Consider the following 8958-nt stretch of genomic DNA (forward strand, 5'->3'; position numbering starts at 1 on the left):
AGAAGCTGATGTAACTACAAGGACCAAAGCATGACAAAACTTACTGAAGATAAGAATGACACATTTTACAGAGGTACTGAATCTAAACGCCAAAACCAAAATGCAGGCGCCCCAAAGCCAGACTACATGTTATGGAGTGTTTTTGTATGTTTCTATGGTGACGATGGGAAGAGGTTAGCGATTGGTTGCGAATGATGCAAGATAGGTGGGATTGTCATCATTGGTCTTAATCAGGTCAGACTCCAGAACGTGAGAATGAAAGGTTGTGTTATTGTAATGAGTTAAATTTTGTTAAGAAATAGTATTACTTAAAGACCAACTGAAGAGGTTTTTTTCGAAATTGAGATAGCGATTGATTTAGATAGTAGATAGCATCAAAGTTAGTTCCTAAAAATTTGAGATTTTAGAAAAGCGTATTTATATTAGAAAAAGTAATTTGAAAGTGTAAAAAATAACGAGATTTGAAAATCAGCTTCAATGGCCGAAACCGGAAGTGACGTATTGTAATGGACTGAGAAAATGTAAATAAAAATAGACATGGCTGGATACGTTATTGATAGCGATTCAGATGATAAACTTATCTAAATCTAGCTGTCCAACAATTTTAAATGATACTTATCATGGGATGCACCAAAATGCCATGAAGAGAACTCTTCTACTTTTTCAAAATATATTCTAGAGCAGACTATTGAATTAATATAATTATAGATAGATTATAATAATAGGACTAGTGACCTAGTCACTAGATTGTCACTAGATCCTAGATCTACTACTCAGATCTAGTATCTAGACTCTAGACCTAGTCTACTCAGTCTAGTAGTAGTCTCTAGTATCATCAAGTACTAGTAGATCATCTAGGTCTAGGTATACTATACTTAGACTATACTAAGTCTAATAGTTATAACAAAACTAAATGGTTAGATCTATCTATATTATTTTCTATATCTCTAACTTAGTCTAAGTCTAATTCTAGCTAGGCCTTCTAACACTTTTACTAGTCACTCACTAGATCTAGAGTTTATAAATACTTGACTTGTATTATTAGGTACTTCGACGACTATTATTGTACTAATTGTAGTAATACTACTAGTAGTACTAGTAATAGTTTATAAACTAGTAGATTTAACTAATTAAGTAGATCTAGAGTAATCTAGACTAGCCTCTATTCCTCTATGTTAAGTCTAAGCCCAGTCGCCAACATTTTTTGGTAATAGTTTGTAATAGTAAGACCTAGTGAGTAGTGTCCTAGCAATAGCATAAAGATTATTCATAGATATAAATATAATATTATAATAGTCAAGGACTAAACCTAAAGCCTAAGCTAAATCTATATAGAATATATTTATACTCTTTACTAGCCCTTACTATACTAATTAATAAGGCTAAACTTTAGATCTAAAAAAATAATAAGTCATCATTTATATTGGTAATATAAAATACAGATTTTTACTAAACACATGTGACATTTCTTTAAGTCTTAAACTTAAACAGGGCCGGTCCTAACGATTGCGGGGCCCTATGTGAAACTGATTGCGCTGGGCCTAGTCTGGGTGGGAATAAGGATAATAAGTGAAAATTAAGATTTCGTATTTTAAAAAAAATTGACTTTGAATTTTATTAAATCTTTACTAAGTACAAGATTACGATCAAATTAACTTTACTTTACGAACTTTGCAACCTATGGCATATTAAAATGCCAGTCACTCTATTAAAGTAAATAAAGTATGGAAACTTCTGATTAAAGTGAAAATTTGCCTGATTATTACATTTTAGTACATGAAAGCTGACAATGTCTTATTTCGTTTATCGCGCGTAGGATTAGCGTTTTCGGAATGAATGACACCCACAATTTTGTCTATTTTTCAGGAGATTTTTATGAGATTTCCAGGTTTTATATATACCGATATATATATATATATATATATATTGCAATTTAACTATTACACCTTGAATTAGCACGAAGCCTGTGAAAGTGCAGGGCCCACTGAGATCGCATAGGTTGCAGTGGCTTAAGACCGGCCCTGGTCTTATATATATTAGATTGCCTAGACCTAGAGTAGAGTAATTTATTATTATTAAGAACAATAAGAGTTAGATGTTGATGTTAGATCAGATAATCAGTATAACATATATATATATATATATATATAACCACTAGTTCTATATATGTATACATAATTAAGTATAAATGTTAATAAATAAATTTTTTTAAATCTATTTTACAGAAAACATATATGACATGTGGCATACAGACAAGTTTACTAGATGGATCTTTCATCATTTTGGAAATACAATATTCCCTGTGAAACAAATCACAGAAACATTCTACAATTTTATTTTATATAATAAATACCAATAAATGTAAATACAAAATCACATTTTAATAGAGTTCTTCATTATACACACAACATTGTTTTAGTATGTTCCTTTTCACTTGCTAGGTTTAGACAAAGTTTCGAATCAGGATTTAATACTATTAAGTCATAGCCCAAAACTCCAGCAGGATGTTAGTTAATGGCAGTGGTCAATGTTTGAACCTGAGACCACAGAGAAGACAGTTCGGAATGCAAACCACACAACTTTCTGCGTTTCGAAACCTATTCAAATTTTGATCATTTTTATGTTAATGCAGATCTGAATGTCCATTGCAATGATGACTTGATCTGTAAAGGGGTTACATTTTTTAAAAATAAGTTGGATCTCATTCTTCGAATGATGCTATTTATTAGAAATTGCAACGTGGAATACATATTAGAGGCCAAAAGAAAATCCACTGATGAGGGAAGACGTAGACGTCGTAAAGAACATTTAAATTGACCACCAGCTGAATATGGTTATGTCTTCGCTGGACGCGGCAAAATATCTAGTTAGCAGCTGGGGCTGCGTAGCAATGGAAAATACTGCATTTCTCATTAATCTTTCAACTCGACTGCCAGCCTTATTTATTAAACACTTTAAATTATGAATAGCTCTGCATTTTTTAATAACAATAAAAAAAATATATATATTCAGTGATTAACTGGCAATAATTGAGTTACTAAAATTTAATAAAATGAGTTGCATAATTACATCAACAGTAGCCTATATGCATTACTTAACATTATATTGATACTATAATTTATTTTCCACTTCTCTGACTTCCCAGAGAAAAGAAAAAAACGACAACTCCTTCTCCAGTAGGATAATCTCTTTCATTTATAGTCTAAACACAATTTAAAACTTTGTTACCTACAGTTACAGATTAACTTGCTAACTTAACTATCTAATAATCTAATGATTCTATTCCAATCAACAAATGAGTCAAGCGTGAGATAAATGAAAACTCTTACATTTTTAGATATACATTTATAGAACTATGTAAGTATATAGGCCCGAATATACGGTACGAATATATTTAAATAAGAGTGTAATAAAATCCATATTTCGTATATTAATAATATTATAGAATTGGTAGATCTAGGTCTAATTTTTGCCTTATAGATTAGTTTTTAGAAATTTAGATCTAGTACTTTTTTTACTAGTAGATCTAAATCAGACTACTTTTAAGTCTAAGTTAAGGTTTAAGTTAAAGCTATTTGACTAGTGTTGTACGGGGTTGTGACTCTAGATTCAAACTAAATATAATCGTATACTACAATAACTACATTGAATGAGCTCAACATTCACATTGTAATAATTGTTTTTTTTCCCATATTGGGCCTATTTAGGGACGACTATAGGTTAATAATCACTAAGTGTATAGATAGAGTATATAATTTTAAACTTTGTTTTTCTAGATCTAGGCCCAGCACCTCGATCGGATCAGTCTAAATAGATAGGTCTTATCTCTAAATATCCAATACTACTACTAGATCTAGACTTCATCTAATTGGATTAAGATCTAAATTTAGGTCTACTTCGTACATCATTAATGATCTGAGAAAAGAACTCTGCTCTTGATCAAAAGCAGTAGATCTAGAACTAGAATAAGCCTGAAGCAGTAACATAAGCCATAAATTGCGTAACTTGACTAAAACGAAACATGTGAACTGAGGCTCGCGGTACTGCGTGGGGTGAAACGCTGTTCGCTTGACTAGATCAAGAATAAGCCGACAAACAGTAGATCTAACATGCAAAGCCATAAATTGCATGATTTGACCTAATTTCCCCAACTCTAACATCCACTTTTTATAAATTGGCGTGTTTTAGTCGCCTTTGTTTTTAGAAACTAGCATTCCTGTAAAAAGGAATAGGGAAATACGCTAAGCCATAAACTGAAAAATTTGACCTAATTTCCCTTAAACTACGTCATCGACCTTGGTTGTCTGGGAAATACTGATCTCGAATGGCTTCGAGATTGTGAAATTTAATAGTCCCTAAAACTCACATTAAATTGCTTATATCTAAATAATTACAAAGAATATATGTCTAAAATTTCGTATGTATGTTTTTTTAAGCATTATGAATCTAAAAAAAAGTATAACACCGGTTTCCGCGTCTGACCCCAAAACCTCTTCAGTTGGTCTTTAAGTCTAGTACATTTATTTTATCTCATATCAACTTGGTTTAGTCTGTATTATAATAAAAGTTATATTTAGTTTTTGTTATCAAAAGTAGTAGTAGTAGTTATTTTAAATTTTATTTGTTAAGATATATTAAGCCTACAACGGTTTATTTGTTTACCAGCAGTTTGGTGCTACAAGTCAACGACCGTCATCAGCATTCACGAGTACGGTGGCTTGATGACGTAGAGGCAGATCTACAACAGCTCAAAGTCCGGGCATGGAGACGTAAAGCCCAGGAGAGATAAGAATGGAAAGATGTGCTAGAGTATGCCAGGGCCCTCCATGGGCTGTAGTGCCTCTGGGATGGATGCTAACAGGAAACGGTTTTACTTAAGACCAGCAGACGACTTCTACTGGCATTGAGAACGCGAGACAATAAGTGGCTTCCGTAGAGCGACGGCTTAAGAAATGTGCAGACGATGGAAAATATAATCCCCCCCCCAGCCCAAATCACACTTATCACTTAATTAAATGTGTAATTGTTTGTTAACCATAAAAATGTGCACCTGTTTCTTAACCTAAATAAAGTGTACTGCTTTGTCAACCTTTATAATTGTCTTCATTGTTAAATAGGCTTAAGCGAAAATACCAATCACTCACTGATTGATTGATCACGAATCTTTTAAACTGTCGCACCTATCCGCATGACATTTCGTACACATGTTCTTTTTACCACCTAGATGCTCACTAAGAACGGGTTTTGATAGAATCGCAACATTGGGACTGCTATTCGCACAAAAAACTGCAAGCTTTCTATCAAACCTTTGTATTATATTTTCGCTATTTCCCCAAAAGGCCAGAGTCTACACATAAAGCATTTTTAACCACACAAACTCAGAGGCGGCCCCACGTCAAATTCATCCATGGACCAGGAATATTCCGGCTTGTTGTTTATATATTTACATAAATGTGTATGTAGTTGTCTATTTAAATAAATGTGTACTTGTTTGTTTACCTAAATAAATGTGTACTTGTTTGTTTACCTAATAAAGTGTTCTTGGCAACCTATATTAAATGAATACATATCTACTAGTATAAATAAACTGTATTTCTTTGTCAAGCTATATTAAACGAATACATATCTACTAGTATAAATAAACTGTATTTCTTTGTCAAGCTATATTAAATGAATACATATCTACTAGTATAAATAAACTGTATTTCTTTGTCAAGCTATATTAAATGAATACATATCTACTAGTATAAATAAACTGTATTTCTTTGTCAACCTATATCAATGTTTGCTTCTGTGTGTGTTGTGTATCTTAACAATGCTCTTGATCTCTCTAGATTACTCTAGAACAAAGTGTCATATAAAAGGCCACTGATGTAGTGTTCTCTCTCGTGTGTCCAAATGTTCTATTTTGATTATTAGGTGTTTAATCAAAATAATGTGTGTATCATATTTATCATATTTCGTTTCGGCATATACTTTGACTACGAGAAATCTTTTTTTTTTTTTTTTTTTTGCTGTCAAGATATATAGCTAATGAACATAATTTCATGTAATTTAAAACAAAATAGACAATTTTATCGGCCCCTGAAGAGGAAAAAAAAAACGCTATTAGTTTTGTGTGGTTTGTATGTCAGTCCGTTTATTTTGATGTTAAGATCTCGAAAGCTATTCTTCCTCTTCTAGCCAGCTTTTTGCTGCTGAGCTGTCAGCTCTTTTGCAGACTATGCCAAGGAAAAATAGTGTGCTGTTTCTCAAAAACTATAAAAAAAAAAAAAAAGCTCCTAAGAACCCGATTTCACGATGTTTTGCAGCTGGTCCAAAAGCTATTTTTTTTAATTGAACCGTTTATTTTTGTTTGTTTGTTTGTTTGTTATGTACATAAAGAGAGGTAGGTCTTACAGTGACAGACTTAATTAAGAAACAAAAATCGTTGATAAAAAGTTATGGAACTAAAATGGTACTAAAAAAAGAGCAACTAAGTTCACAAACGAAAAAAAAAAAATTTCCACTTATTAACTAACTTATTTAGTACACTTTGGTTTCAGGATTAACATTTAGGTGTTGTTTTTATAATTACTTTACCATTACACATTCGATTTATTTTTACAACTTCCTTAATGATTAAAAAGCTAACCACTAGTCCACTCTGGCTGGGCGGAATCTTGTACACGTTTTTTCTCAAACGTCCCATTCTCTGATCTGGCTGAAACTTTGCACAATTATCCAATGTCGATGACAGCACATGAATCAATACAAAAATTAACAATTATCTAATCAATTATTTGTTATTAATGAATTTGTTTTATATACTAACCTAATGGGAGATAAGCCTTGTGTAGCCTTAGCCCTGATAAGCCTTAGGTCGTTCGCTAAAACAAAACTAGACGCCAATGTAAAACATCAATTATTATCATATTGCGCGAACACAAAATGTCTTGGAGGTTAGATCTAGAAGTAGGACAAAATGTCTTAGAGGTTAGATCTAGAGGTAGGACAAAATGTCTTAGAGGTTAGATCTAGAGGTAGGACAAAATGCCTTAGAGGTCAGATCTAGAGGTATTAATAATAATAATAAAGCTTGTCTTCGAGTCCGAAGATTAGTGAGGAATGCAGTATTTCCCATTTCTGCGCTTTTCGCCGTCTGCATCTGTACTCTTTTGGTGTGTATTAGAGAGTAGGTATTAGGTAGAAGTACTAAGTTTTACAAGCATATCAAGTCTTATTTATAACTTCCTATAACTTAGCTATCTCATTTCGCAATGACAAAAATGTTTTGGGTATATAATAAATATCCGTGTAGCTATAAAATCTTGGTCAATTCTATCGTTTTCATAGCTTCTGTCAGACTCGGTAGCAGTTCTGTTTGGTAGGACAAAGAGAAGTGGAGACTTGCTGCTGTATAGGACAGAAGAGAAGTGGAGACTTGCTGCTGTATAGGACAGAAGAGAGGACATAGCGCTGTCACAGAGAGCACCGGGATAGATGTATGCTTACTGAGTACGTAGTTCAGTTGCTTAAATATGATTGGGCAATCCGGGCGGTCACATGGTATGTCTATAAATAAACCCAATGCGTATGAATCTAAAAAAAAAAGAAAAGAGATGAGTGGTTATAAAAATGAAAAAAAAACAACTTACGCTATGAAAGAGGACGGGAGGATAGGGCTAAAAAAAAAGGGGGGGGGGGATGTGAGGGGATCTAAAGGCAATTCGGGAACTAATCTTGCTGCAAGATGTGCGGAGAAAACGAGTAGGGTGGGGATCGGGGCGCCGATGTCTATGTTCGGGCGCCGATCTCAATTTGCCAACGGTGATCTTTTCAACACCCTAAGCTATAAATCTACAAAGAAAACAGTTTATTTTGACACGGGCAATTATGCTGCGGGCTCATTTATTTAGAGGCACCCTCCCGCGCCTCCCCACCAAATCACACGCACACAACCAAATCTGTACTTGGCATGGCTTGGGACCTTCTAGTTTCATACACCCTACACCCGTAAATGAGGGAGGGGGAAAGGCGTCGCAGTCTGAGCCCCCACATAGGAAGTAAGGAAAAGAAACTGTGCGCGGGGGTGGAATGTATCAGGGAAGGAAGGGGGGAGATGAAGAAACTAGAAAATGGCCGCACGAGACGCTCAGTTCCTTGATCAGGAACGTGTCTTAATAAGCGATCTCTGGAGGATTAATGTCGGGATGTATAGTCACAGGGAGTGGTCAATTCCTCCTTTCTCCCTCCCCAGCCCCTTGTACCCCTAGCACAAGAGAGGCCGATGATTGATCGATGTCTCGCGCCTTCATATCCAGTCCGAGCGTCATCTGAAAGAGCCCGTGAGTGGCCCGGTATAGGACACACGATAAATACGTTGGGCAATTTACGATGTGTCCGTGGCCCTCATCAAGCTTGTCGTCCCTTGCATGCCAACAACCAGGATTGATCGCTTTCAATATGATAGTGCTGCCTGCTGACGGGCCGCCCCTGGAACCAGAAATCATAACTGAGACCTGGCCTCGCGATGTTTTGTTGCCATGTGACACAATCCAATCCAAAATGTCTATTTTTCTTACAAGAGAGATTTGAAAATATCTTCCCTTACAATAGGAAACGTGTTAACATCATTGAAAGCCTCCATTAATACAGGACGATGCCTGGCAGTGAGAGTTTTTAATCGTGTAGGTCTTGCGTTCGAAACCTGCTTGCTACCATCCCTTGTATTTCTTAAGGGAGTTTTAGGCCCCGGGTTAATAATTAGTATTTTAAAAGAAATGTCTGAAACCAAAGACAAACAATATGTCAACAATATAGTGAATAGTGCATCAGTTCTATAAACAAAGTGATAGGAGATGTAAATTTAGTTGTTAGAGCCTCTACGTCTTTACAAAATTGAAACTCTCTACACTTTTCCCCCTAATGGGTTGAATGCTTGAAAAGGCAAATCAAAAGTAAAATGTTGTAAAAGAG

At 34.6% G+C, this 8958-nt stretch overlaps 1 long non-coding RNA gene across 2 annotated transcripts; it reads left to right on the forward strand.

The window, feature by feature from the left end:
• Window positions 1–303: 303 nt before the first annotated feature.
• Window positions 304–2378, forward strand: LOC129927017 (uncharacterized). Of its 2 annotated transcripts, none has more exons than XR_008778726.1 (2): window positions 304–916; window positions 2226–2378. It is a non-coding gene; the product is annotated as an uncharacterized LOC129927017 (long non-coding RNA). The 2 variants fall into 2 exon arrangements; XR_008778725.1 differs by having other exon boundaries at window positions 304–864.
• The last annotated feature ends 6580 nt before the right edge of the window (window positions 2379–8958 follow it).

The sequence above is a fragment of the Biomphalaria glabrata genome, chromosome 6, assembly GCF_947242115.1.
Source record: "Biomphalaria glabrata chromosome 6, xgBioGlab47.1, whole genome shotgun sequence".
NCBI classification, from domain to species: Eukaryota; Metazoa; Mollusca; class Gastropoda; family Planorbidae; genus Biomphalaria; species Biomphalaria glabrata.